Source organism: Zonotrichia leucophrys, chromosome 2 (assembly GCF_028769735.1).
Source record: "Zonotrichia leucophrys gambelii isolate GWCS_2022_RI chromosome 2, RI_Zleu_2.0, whole genome shotgun sequence".
Lineage (NCBI taxonomy): Eukaryota > Metazoa > Chordata > Aves > Passeriformes > Passerellidae > Zonotrichia > Zonotrichia leucophrys.
The window spans coordinates 23,811,026-23,824,102 of NC_088171.1; the positions used below are offsets into that span (position 1 = coordinate 23,811,026).

The following is a 13,077-nucleotide window of genomic DNA, read 5'->3' on the forward strand; positions in this document are numbered from 1 at the left end:
CCTTAGATAGAGTCTGGGAAATCCCTTGTGTATAAGAATAACAGTGCAGTAACTAAGACACAAGAGAAGAAAACAGAAGTTAACCAGTTAATCCTGCGGTACTTATTTGTCAAATATGGTTTACTGCTAAGTACTCATGGCATTTATAATAATAATGTGTAAGAATCCTGTACAGTGCTGCATCTGTGAAAGAGTAGTAGCCAACAATTGCCAAGATGTTCTAGAGGTGTCATTTAAACATTAAATGAAATTAAGTAGCTAAAGAAATATTAAATGAATTGGAAAAGATGTGGCCTGTGTGAGGGGAGAAAGGTGAAGATATTCACTGTATAGAATTATGCCCCATCCTATGAACAAGACTGGAAGTCACATTTATAGTGTATTTTGCAAAGGGGATTACACCTGATATTTTGGCCACACACATAACTTGCACATATTTTGCTACAGTTTCTTTCCTTCTTTAGATACAGGGGTGCAGAATCCTGAGTTGACACTATAAACTGACTTTGTCAACATGGACTTTGACAGAAACTGAAATTAAGCTACAATAATTCAGCCCTATTCAGCTCCTGAAAGTTGCTTTGTAGATAAATAACAGGGAAGAAGATACTTGGCTTCAGTGCTATTTCAGGAGTATCGCAAATTCACTATGTTCCTGTGTGTTACAAGGCTTCTGAGTTCAGGAATCACTAACCAGCCTATAGTTGAAATTGTTTTCTTCAAACCCTTCTCAGTTTGTCAAAAAATCCTAGTTTTTCTAGTGTGTCTCTTTTTCTTCTTCTACTTTTTTTTTTTTTTCTGAATAAATTTTTAATAACAGCTGTAAGTCTTGCCTCTCCTGTGTATTTTGGGGCATGGATAACTAGATAAAACTAAAGCCCAGCAGAAAGCAATTTAAGAAACCTTATACTTAGCCTTAGTGAATAGTATTCCTCAGGAAACCACAAACAAGGTACAGTCCACTGAAGAAAAGCTTCCAACAAAGCTAGGCTGTATACTGAGATAATCTTTGAACTAGCACCTCTGAAGATACATAGAGCAACTTTACAGGCATCAATCTACTGAGCCTTGTCCATGGGGTAATTCTGAGCCTGAGCTAACAACACTGCAGATCATTTATTTTTCACATATAAGAACAAATGCATTTCTTTTAAATTTCACAGAAGTAAAACTTCCCTGTGAAGGAAGGCACACTATACAGTGTGACAATTACATATTTTAAAGCATATATTTATAGAAATGCCTTTATATGCTCATCCTTTCTACACCCATTCAGACTCATACATACACATTTTTTGTATGTTTGCATTTGTGTACATATATCATAGACATAGATAAAAAAATAGAACATGTATGCACATATATGTGTATATATATTTGAAGGGGAAAAAGGATTTATGGCAGCTGGCCAGATTTAATTTGTCTGCTTCTATTTAGCACTTAAGGGCTTATATACTCAGTTTGCTCAAAAGAGTGAAGAAGTACTCCTTGCTTATGCCTCAAATCAGAAATGCATGAAGTGCAGCTGCAGAGATAATACATTCTCCCCAAAGGCTTTGGCTGAGCAAATTAGGTGTCAATGGGGTGCCTGCGCAGGCAGTACTCTCTCTAATTAGTCTCTTGAGCCTAGTTGGTGGCAGGTATAAGATGATCTAATCAATTGGTCTGTGTCTGATGGTACGTGTAAAAATCCTGGCAGGCAGAGCTGTCTCCCACAGGTCACTCACCTGCACAGCAGGAACGCTCATTTTCATTTTTCATCTCTTCCATCACATGATGCTGACAGTTGGTTTTAAGGAAATTGAATCCAAAAAATATCTAGTTCATAGGGCATGTAGGTCAAAATAAAGTTGCATTATGGGTACTGGTGATCCAATTAATTAATATTTATAGCAACAAGTTGCACGTAGATATTATGTGAGTGCAAATAGTATTGCTAATGTTGGGTTGGCTCTTTAAAATGATTTCTCTAACAAAGATAGGAATAAAAGGTGTGGGGAAAATCACCTGTTCATACTGTACTTTTTTTTCAGAGAGGATGAACAGTATCTGTGGTGTCTGCATGTGTGGTGGAGGGAGAAGCAGAAAGAGTATTATTGTTGATGATCTTAAATACCTCCATGCTTCAGCTCATAAAGAATACAGTATCTCCAGCTGTCAGCTCACATTTTTATTTTAAAACTGGAATACTCTTATAATACTGCTGCATCAGCTGCCACATAAATAGACCTGCACTCTGAGTGTGCTTTGCATGCTAAAGACTCTGCTGGAGCACAGCTCCACCCGATGTGATAATTTATACAGAAATTAAAAGTACCTAGAGAAGGATGCTGATGCTGCCAAAAGGAACATGTATTGAACTGGTATTTTTACAGAACAGGACGTTCTTTCACTAATTAAAATAAAGAAAAATATTTGGGATTTAATCACCTTCCTCTGCCTCATGCCTTGAGAGTATGATTAATGTTTAAATTACAGGCTTTGGTATGCCTTTCTAGAACCACTGTAACATCAACAGCTACTGCATTCTGAAGCTGGCATCTGCTGTTTTTAAGGTGGATTAACACTCTATCCTGTTTGGGGTCTGGGACAAACAGAATGTATGCAGCAGAATTTTCCTCTAGGTAACAAACATAGAAATTAGTCACTTCATGTAGATCACTTAATATTTCAAGTACATCATTAACTTACTTGTAGAAAGCTATTAGATTTAGTAGAGTTGTCACAAAAACACGAAGTACCCGGTTCTGTGGTGAAAAAAGTTGATTTTTAAGGCAATCTTCAATGTTTCAGGGTTTGTTGTTGATTGTTTGTTTGGGATTTGTTGTTTTGGTTTGATTTTTAAGGAGATATGAAAGAATCCTACTTTGCTCTTGGGAAATTACAGGTTGTAAATATTCCATTTAACAATTTACAATTTTATAAGCAAAGCTGTGACCAGCGGCCATAAACATAATCTGCCAAGTCACCAGGCAAAACTTTGATTTGTATGATGAGGGAAATGTATAAATCCTAAGCAAGGATATTTCTTAGATATATCTTTAAAAATGCAAACACGGAATATAAAGCCTGGGAACTGAATGGCAACACTGTGTAGAGGGCCCTGCCTTGGATCTTTGTGGTGTGAACAACTGATGTTTCATTTCAAGAGCCACTCTGAAGAAACAATGCTTTTTTAAGAAAAACATTCGTTCACACCAGTATAAAATTTTCTGGGGTTTTTTGTAGATTTTCTGCTATGGATAAAGAGATGCTCTCCCTGTTTCTCCAGTTTAGGAGAGTTGTTTGTTTAATGTCTCATTTTAAACCAAATTAAATGTGAAGAGGAAGTGCACAATGATTAGAGCACTCCTCTGACAAGTGGCACATCTGTGTTCAGCATAAGAGAAAGCTGGCACTGCACCACAGCTCTCTGAGGCATGGGAAGAGACTTCACCTGCTGACTTCACTTTTGAATTGACAATACACATTCAGAGAATTACGGATTCAGGTACAAACATTATCTATTCTTAACCACCACACTTGTTGTGTCATGTAAGTATTTCAAACTCAGGAGAAACACCTTGGCAGGCAGGGCTGAGGGTTCAGAACACCCTGTGCGTTCTGGCACTGCTGTGAGCAGGGGGTCTGTCATGCAGGCTGCCTTCCCAGACCAGGCCTGTGGCACATTTCAACACTGCAGAGACTGAGACACCATACTGTTCCCTGGTTTCAGTTGTACTGGGTCTTTTAGCTTTCCCCAGCCAAAACCATTAGTGAATGTTCTTTTCCAGTGATCTAATCTAAATCTGGAGCCTGTGCAGAAGGTGGAGGGTGGTGTTGCCCACCATACACAGTCTCTAAGCTTCACAAGAAACCAGTTACAGCCCTGGCACGGCAGGAGCCAGCAAAGCTGGAGCTGGTAGAGTTGTGATCTTATAACTGTGATCTGCCTTACACTGAGCCAGAGCAGGAAACCTGTAACTCCTGCTACCCTTTCTTAGTTTTCAGTGTTCTGCCTGCAGTGTGCATTGGTGCTGGCAGTAGTCCAGTGCAAAGATGCTTTTTCCCCCCATGTGTTATAGGGTAGCAGCTCTCAGTTTATTAATTTCTAAAGAATCTCTTAATGTTCTAAGGCTTGATTATGGAAGTGCTAGGCTTCTAATGAAGATATTCCCCATTCCACAGGCTCAGGCCCTGCCCTGGAGAATGTGTCATCAGCTTTGCCTACAAAGCCAAACTTGAAACCAGGCAATGTAGTGTTGTTACTGGGAAATTGTAGCATAATCCTAGGAGAAGTGTGATACTTACCTCATTTAGATACTGTCCTGAGGTCCAGTAATAGAAAGGAAAAGTTCTCTGTAATTAAACTGCAGTTATTCTCAAATCAGCAATGACCCTTTGAGCAATTAGATAACTACTGGAAAAACATGCATCCAGAGACCTTGCTATCCTTATAATTTTATTGCCTGTCTCAGACGTCCCTGCTGCTTATGTCAGTCTCTGGAACTCCAGTAATTTGGGCTTAGCTTGAAATTAGGCCAGCTATTCTGGACCTGGGCAGATGCAGCTTCCAATTTGCAAGCCTGCTTTCCACAACTGGAGTGTGGGTGGCAGTGGGGGCAAAAGTAACCTCAGCATTGGAAGGAGCTTTGGGAGTTTAGCTGCTTCTTTCCAAGAAGTAGGTCCTAAAACGAACACCCCTGAAAAGTGCTCATGAAGGAAGGGAAATCTGAAATTTGGGGAATATTATCACTGGTGTTTCATCACTGAGCAGTTGTGAATCTCTGTACGTTCCAAATATTGCTTTCCTTTTTAAGCTTTTCAAGGTAAACTAAATGCATCGGCTCAAATGTATTCCTTGAAACAAGATTTATTGGCATTTCAGCCAAGCTCCTAGACATTGGGGAAAGTGGGACTTTCATGTGAAACAGACAGTCCACACAAGCTCCAGACACATTTAGAAAACAACCCAAGAAGGACTCTAGAGGTGGTAGACCAAGCTGCAAGAGGGCCCAAGATGCTTAAGAAAAGACTTTCATTAATCCAGTTCAGGTATCCTGGTGCTTAAAGAATAGAAGAAGAGCTCTCAAGAATCATGACAGGAACCTTGGAAATTACAGAAGATATTGCATAGACATTGGGGTGTTTTGTTGAAAGCCACAATGAAAGTGCTATGCTTGAAACTGCAGTTCAAAACCAATGTCTTGTTTTTCTGCTGCTTTTGAAATGAGGACTAGACTAGATTCACTGGCACCTGCATCCAGTTTGATTTAAATAGTTTTAGGTCATGCTAATACAAACCAGTTCCGTGCTCAGTGAATATTTCAGCATTCTTTTTTTTAAGGACTGAAATTCCTTCACATCTGACTGTCTTCCTGCAACTGCATTTTAAAAATGTATCAGGTTTGTAGTTCTAGTCTTGGAGAACTTAACAAATATATTTTCAGAATTTCTCAGAAAGTCTCAGTTTATTACTTGACATAAAATTCTACTTGGAGATTTATTAAGAGTTAAATGTGTTAATTACAAAATCCTTTCAGTGGCTTCAGTTCATCCAGTTCATCTAGCCTTCATTCAGCCTTCACATGGGTCTTCTTGCAGTTATTGGATACTTTGTTTTCCTGTCCCACATTCTCAGCCTGCCTCCTGTTTCGTGTATACTCAGAAACATCAGGATACCTTCCTGCAAGTGCAGCCATTGCTTTGAGCTTCATCAGTAGAGTGAAAGACAACATAAGTGAAGCTATTGATGGTGTTTATTTTTATATTTGAAAGGAGAGTTTGCAATTATCTGCCTAGATAATAGAAATACACTGAAATAAAGGTAAATACATTTAGATACAGCACATCAAGCTCCATAACCTGGGTATACTTGCAGAAATGCTTCTGATTTGCTTCAAGGTGCCCCAAACAACTCTCAGAAAGGAAAACTGAGGAGACCTTTTCAAAAACTGGTTACGAGCATTGTTATGCAGGAGATCACTAGGGAGAAAGGGGGCAAAAAAAGAAAGGGGCAAAAAAAGCTTGTAAACTCCTGAAGCACTGCCAGCATTTTTAGCAACCTTCCTTTGCATTCAGGGGGTGTGACCACCTTTAGAAGAGATGACTGGTTGCAGCTGTCTATAATTTTCCATGGAGAATGTCAGTGCTAATGGTACCTGTGAAGATTAGCTCTTGGGGCACAGACACATGAATATGGATTAATATATCTCACTTAGGTGACCACCCTGAAAACACTGGTGTTTTAAGTTCCTTTTCCTGAGGTACCAGTTCTAAACATGCTTTGGAAGTCTGCCCTTCACTCTGAGCTGGCATCTTCATAACTGGCTTTGGCCTAACCTATATTTTACCAAGTGAAAAACAAAATGCAATTCATGAGGCTTATTATAATTTATATTGTTTCCTTACAGGATTAAATTTACCAGGTTGGAGGAGGGAAACAAAGAACTAATGAGGAGGCCGACACCAGGAAGGAACCACGGCCTGTTTCCTTTCTGTCTCTATGGTGGATTTCATTCAAAAGAAAATTGAAGCTGGCAAGACCCTGTTTTTCCCTGCAATTTATTTAAAACCTTGCACGCATTTGGATACCTTGTGATTTCAGAGAACTATGTGAAGATTAAGCTTTTGCTTACTGATACATGGCATGTACTCTTCAGTCTTTTGTGTTTGATTTTGTTTGATTTTCCACTGCAGCGCTGCATCTTTGTAAGGATTTTTATGCTTTCACCAGCAATGTCTTAAATACTTACAGACAACACATTTGGTGTTCACACTTCTTCAGTAACAACTGTACAAAAAGAGCCAACAGTGGCATAAAAGACTGTGTGTTTTCTTTGAGGGTTGTGCATAGTTTGCAACCAATGGGAAGACTATTTCTTCCCAGGGCAAGCCCAACTTGTCCGATCAGCTGACAATTACAACACTTGCCACTCTTCCTCAAGTGTTGTTGGGTTATTTCTTTTTTCATTATCCCCTCAGACCATTCATATCCATTTAAAAACATGGCAATAATTGCATGTTTACTTAAGTACTCTAAATTTGGTTACTCTGCTTAAGCTATGTAGCATGCCAGTTTTCAAAATAGGCCTGTGAGAAGGACAAAGCAAAACTTATGAGATGTATGCAGCTGACAGATACACAGTGAGTTCCTTATGGTTTTATTATCTTCAAGAATATCTCTTTTTTATGGGTCTTGGCTAACATCTCTATGTTCTTCCTCACACTAGTTACTTTTTGGAATATTTTCTTGAAAACAGAGATGATGAAACTGTTCTGTTTAATTCAAGGCAGGTACTGAGGTACAGAAAAACTTCCTTTGAATGAGCCATTAAATCTAGCTGTGTTACTTTGCCATGTACAAAGCAAGGTGGAGAATTCTCCTCATCCCAGACTGTTTGCTGTTCCACACCAAAGCACCTTTTGAGTTATTTTCCAGAGGTATTCTGAGCTGGTTGCAAGGCACTACATGATCCTTAGTCTTTAGATAGCTTTTCTGAATGAATCATTCAAATGCAAACTTTGCAAGAAACTAAGTTGTGTGTGTGATTTTAGAAAAGGAAGCCCCTACTACATTTTGGTTGGGGAGAGCATTGTGTTCAGGGGTGTGGAAAAACTGCCCTGTTTACAACTTTGCATTCAGCGAGGGCAAGGTACGGTGCAAAAATCACTGTTGAGTTATAGTCCTGCTTGGACAGAAGCACTTGCTAGGCAATATTATTCTACACATAATTTTGACATCCTTTACTTGCTGGATGCATTGAATTACATTTTAAGGAAGTGTGGTAATGCTTTGGTTAGCTTTCAGTGTTTAAAAAGGAGGGGGAAAGGATTTGTGCTACTGCCATCTTATTAAACTCCAGCAGTGTTTAATAAGAAAAAGACACCAAATAAGGCAAATCCTCGAATGCACAAGCAGCTACAAAAGGTCTCTTAATGAACTAAGACAGGAGTCTACGCTTTCAAAGAACTGAACCGTGGAAATATTCTCAATATTTGCACAGCCATTAAAAGACAAATTTCCCCACTGACGTCTCTGTTTCAGGATCTTCGAAAAGCCATCTGAAAGCCACTTTCAGTCACAATCATATTTAGAACTTACTACAGTTCTTCCCCAGTGTTTATAGGGGGAAAAGTGACCACTGAACTTTTGAATTTATCACACACTGAAACTGCCTTAGACATGGTTTGTTTGGGTTTCATGTTTCCTTTTTTTTGTAAGAGAAAAGTCTTTTATACATTATCTTTGCTACTTAAATTGTGTGCAGTTTGATGATTAAAATTAGCTATTTTTAGAAAAAAAAAACTTGCTGCAAAATCTGAAGAATTTTTGAAATCATAACAAAGATTTTGATTAGGAATATAAGGGTAGTTTCATAGATGCTTCTACTTGACAGCTTAAATTTGAAGGCAAGCAATTACACTGCTCAACTAACCATCTGAAGGTTTAATATAGAGTAATTCCCCAATTGTTCCCACAAGCCTAGCACATTACTATCCATAGTGACTCATGTACAGTGCTTGCTTAAGGTATGTGTGTGTGTGTATGTGTGTGAACACACATGTGCACGTGAGATTATCCTCTCTGCCCCATTCCCACTTCTAAGCAACCACTGAAATAAAGTTGATCCAAAAGTCTTCAAACTCAATTAACTGCCAGAATGAAAGTTCATAAATATCTAGGATTCTAAATAGCAACTTAATCTTCAGCAGTAATGAAGTTATCTCACCTACTGATCATTAAGGAGTGACCAGGGTCTCTTAATCCTGCACACACTTTCTGAGCACCCCAACTGCCTGTGGTGGCTTGGTTTTGCTGCTCTCCCATGGAGGCTCTGGGCCCTGGGGAATTCTCCTGGCATGAAGGCAACCTAGGCTCAGCAGGATGGTGCTTTTCACGAGTGCACTTCAAATTATTATTCTGTAACATCAGATCTGCTGGCAAAAAAATCAAGGGTTTTTTTGAGATAGTAGAAGCTCCTTTGCCCAGGGAACAGCTGATGCTACAGCCTTATTTCACTCTTCTCCCTTCCAGCAGAGCCCTTACCTGCACAATTAGCCTGACACCTATCAGACAGCTGCTCACCCAGACAGTTGCCCACCAGTCCAGCTGTTTTCACCACTGCTCTTCTCAGTGTTCAGAATGGACTGTTTAAACCCTATCAATGCCCTTGAGACAGTTTCAGCAAAGATCAGTAGTGTTACTCTCTTTTTCTCTCATCCTTCTGAAATCAGTCCCCCAAAGAATCTTCAAAGACACAAGAAGTAGCCCAGCCTTCCAGATGTGGGTGCCTGGAACGTGATGTTTCACATTGTCAACGTTGTCACATTGTTGAAGTCATAAGTTGGCTTCAGTGACCAGTAGTCTTTGGGGCACAGTCCTGGAGAAACTGTGGGATTTGCTCAGAGTGAGTAGCCAGCAGCAGCTTAACTTGCATTTTCCTACCACTTGGCTGAGATCCAGTAGGTCTGTCCTGGTAATACTTGAGAGGGTGCGGCTTTGCTGCAAGATGGGAGAGCAGCAACAGGGCAGCAGGTATAGCAGGCAGATAAAAGTGGGAGGGCCTGTTCTAACTCTCTATGGGATCTAATATTAATTTAATGGGGAAGGGAAGATGGTGATAGATATGGTCTGCATGATACAGAGAGTCCTTACAAGTTCAAGTTCACAGAACCTAAATTTACAAGTCAACCAGCTGGAGATTGTTCAGTCTTCTCTCATGCTGTGTTCAGTTCAACTCGAATCCACACCCATCAGGCACCACCCCAGACAGGACACTCCAATAGTTCTGACATTACATTGCTTTACTGTATGGGGTCCTACATCAGTTGGGTCCTTTTAATTCTCACTCTTACTTTTAATCAGAACCATGGCTTAGGACAAGTCATCAGTACAACAGTGAAAATTCAATCTGCAGTAGACAGAGGCACAGGGGATTTTGCTTTCTCTTTGGTGCATAGGGGCTCTGCACTTCAGACTCTTGGGAAGTTAGGATAAATAAATATATACGCAGTGGGTTGGTGGGTTATGTACACCCCGTGTCAGTGCACACAACCAAATGTGTAGTCAATGCTCAATATATGAATATACAAAAAGATGAATATACAAAATATTCATCTGTGAATATTACTGGGTTTGTAATCTTTGTTATATAAAAGGTTTAGACTGTACAGACTAAGGAGCAAAATGCAGATACCCCCTATAAAACAGAAGTAGGTTGCATTACTGAGCATAACAATACTCTCCCCTACCAGCATTTAGGTGGAGTGACTGTATGTTACTGCCTTGCATTCTTCACATAAGCAAAAAATCTAAAAGTAAAGGATGCACTAATAATTCCCATCCCCCAAAATGCATTTCCATGGTGCTGCATACAAAATTCCTGCTTGCCAGCTGCCATGCGGACTTTTGTATGGTGCACTAAGAGGTATTCTTTTTTTAACAAATAAAAAAGGGGCGGGTTGGTTCATGAAAACAATGTTAATGTAATTAAATATATATATACTTCAGAAGAACAGCATCGTAAACAGTTCAGTAAAATAAATGTCGCATTATTTGTTACACCTTGTAATTTGTCTGTATTATGAAAGATGTAATGGTTTGTCAGCTGTAACTGTTGTTTTCTTGTAACATCAAATTGAATAAAGTGTAGCAGAATCTCTCTTCTCCTTTGTATATGTGATCTAGACCTAAACCAAAGAATAAAGCCTTTCTTTTCCTCTTTGTTCTCCAAAAACCAAACAAGGAAATGGTTGTAAACCAAAAAAGAGATTTTTAAGGAATGAAAAGTACTTTTGAGTAGGCAGACACTAGACAGTAATATGTATAAAAGATTAGGTACTGATTCATTCAAACATGAGCTTCACCAAAACTACAAGGCAGTGCTCACTACACAGGGCAAGATTCTTCACATTTCTGTCTGTAATGGTACATTAATGGTTTGTTGTCCCTTTCTGTTTTGTTATGTATGTACAAGAGACTTCTTTACAGCACACTGGAATTTAACCAAAGTAGTAAAAAAGCCAGTATTCTGAAAAAAAAAAAAAACCAAAACAACAGGTTTGATTTAAATATATCATTGTATAGAAGATGCAGTCTGGCATATTACAACTTCTCTTGAAATAGAAAACTGATAATTCTGGTAGAAAATCAGGCAAAACATACGATACGCATTTTTCACAATTTGATGTGAAGTGTGATTTTTCCTTGTTCGTACTTGATTCTGTGTTTCAATCAGTGAACATATGCTGCCTTGATTCTTTGTCTATTTGTGCATCATAGATTAGATAAGCAAGTGCTTGCTCGCACTATATATTATCAATATGTGTGTTCAGTATTTTTTCCTCCTTTCCATTGCTTCTAGCTTTTTTGGTACCAGCATCTCGCTAGGACCTATTTTTAGACAATGAATGCTAAATCAATGCAGTTTCATAGACTTAGAATATTTGCCTGAAATGTTAGAATATGCTGGTTTAGCAAACACAAGAGTCTATAGGAGTCATTTTGATCTGGCATGGGGGATAGCTGGAGAGCAAGTGATCGTACTGTGTAGGCTGATGGGACAGCAGCCCTGGCCGAGAATATGAATAATGGAGGACCTAGATTTTAGTCCTGGCTCCAGCTGATTAGAAATACTTGAACATAAAAGGGTTTTCCTTGGAGCTAGCACAATATAAGCTTGAATGTGGGTCTTCAGTGTCACAGGTTTTATCCAGTAGAAGAATGTTCTGGTCCTGACATGATCACAGAGCACTTCAGGAGAAGAATCCTCATTTTCAGTCTAGAAAGTTGCTGCAGAATGACATCAGCTGCACCCAGAGGGCATTGCACAAAAACAAACAATGCATGTTCATCTATTTATATTTTACCCTCAGTTCTCACTGGCTAGGACAGGTTTAGGAAGGTGTTGCCTTTTTATAGTCTAGATGAATAATTTGTAATCCTGACTCACTACCTGTATGGCAACTTTAACCTACAAATCCCTCTGATACAAATGAGGACCAAGAATTATTACCTAAAAAGGTTTGTATGTTTGAACACAGGGTACCAGGAAGCATGTTCAGAGTCAACCTTTAATTATGTAGTATAATCCTTAAAGCTGTCTCCTGACCCCCTTGGCTGCACTCCTAGCCTGTTTAGCCCCAAGGTTTTCTTCCTAAGCTAGCCCGGCTGCTATGGCAAAGCAAGAGATGCATTTAGCTAGAATAGCAGCCACCCCTCCCCCAAGAAAAGAAAAACCAGAGGGAAGGTGTTGAAGCAACCCTGTGCCACTGGGTTAACACATACAGTTTCTCAATAATGCCTCTTCTTGTAAACCTCTGCAAAGTAAACCCTACAGCAGCGGAAGGGCTTGCTGCTACCAGTGGGGGGTGGTGTTATGGACATTAGATTTGAGAGGCTTATATAGCACATGGGCGAGGATAAAGGGATACAAATCAGAGAGGGGGGAAAAAAAACCCAAACCAACTGAAGGGAGTTAAAAAAAAATATCCAGGGCCAAGTATTTACTGTTCATTTCCCTTGTGAGTGGTGTTATATATTGTCTGCAGTGAGTCATGCTGAGAGCAAGCCAGGCACAATAATAGCTGAGAGCAGTCCTGCAGCCCCTTCGTTATTGCTTCTGCCCGCTGATACTGAGTTGGGCAAAAGAAAGTGATTCCAGAAAGGTTCCTTTCTTTTTTTTTTCCCTTTTCTCTTGTTTCCCAGAGGACCCAGTAGTGATTGCTGGGGCTGTACTACCTTGAAAGAACTGCTAAATTAAAATCAAACATTTTAAAATTAATTTTTCACGGACCCATATGGTGATTCACATAAAAGACGTAACAGCTCTAAGTGCTATACCAGATACTGCAGCGCTGTATACCCCAGTAATGTCTTGAAGCCTGAGGAGATTCATGATATCATAGAAACATTTCAACCTCATCTTTCAACTAGAATTAGGACTATAGTGTAGGTGTTACATAGGACTAGAGGGTAGGTGTTAATCTTACAATCCAACTAATTATAAATTTGTTCCCAGCTTTCACCTGAGGAGCTTAGAGATATTCATGCATCAAAGAAATGAACTGTATACACAGCTCTGGAATATACCACAC

The 13,077-nt window shown here is 39.4% G+C and overlaps 1 protein-coding gene across 5 annotated transcripts in view; it reads left to right on the forward strand.

Moving 5' to 3' along the window:
- The window catches only part of CDK14 (cyclin dependent kinase 14), a 310,762-nt gene extending 300,123 nt beyond the window's left edge, over positions 1 to 10,639 (forward strand). For all 5 annotated transcript variants that reach the window (XM_064704274.1, XM_064704278.1, XM_064704276.1 and 2 more), the window contains one exon: positions 6,393 to 10,639. The gene's annotated coding sequence lies outside the window, so the exon portion shown is untranslated. The remainder of the gene's footprint in view (positions 1 to 6,392) is intronic.
- Positions 10,640 to 13,077: the final 2,438 nt, after the last annotated feature.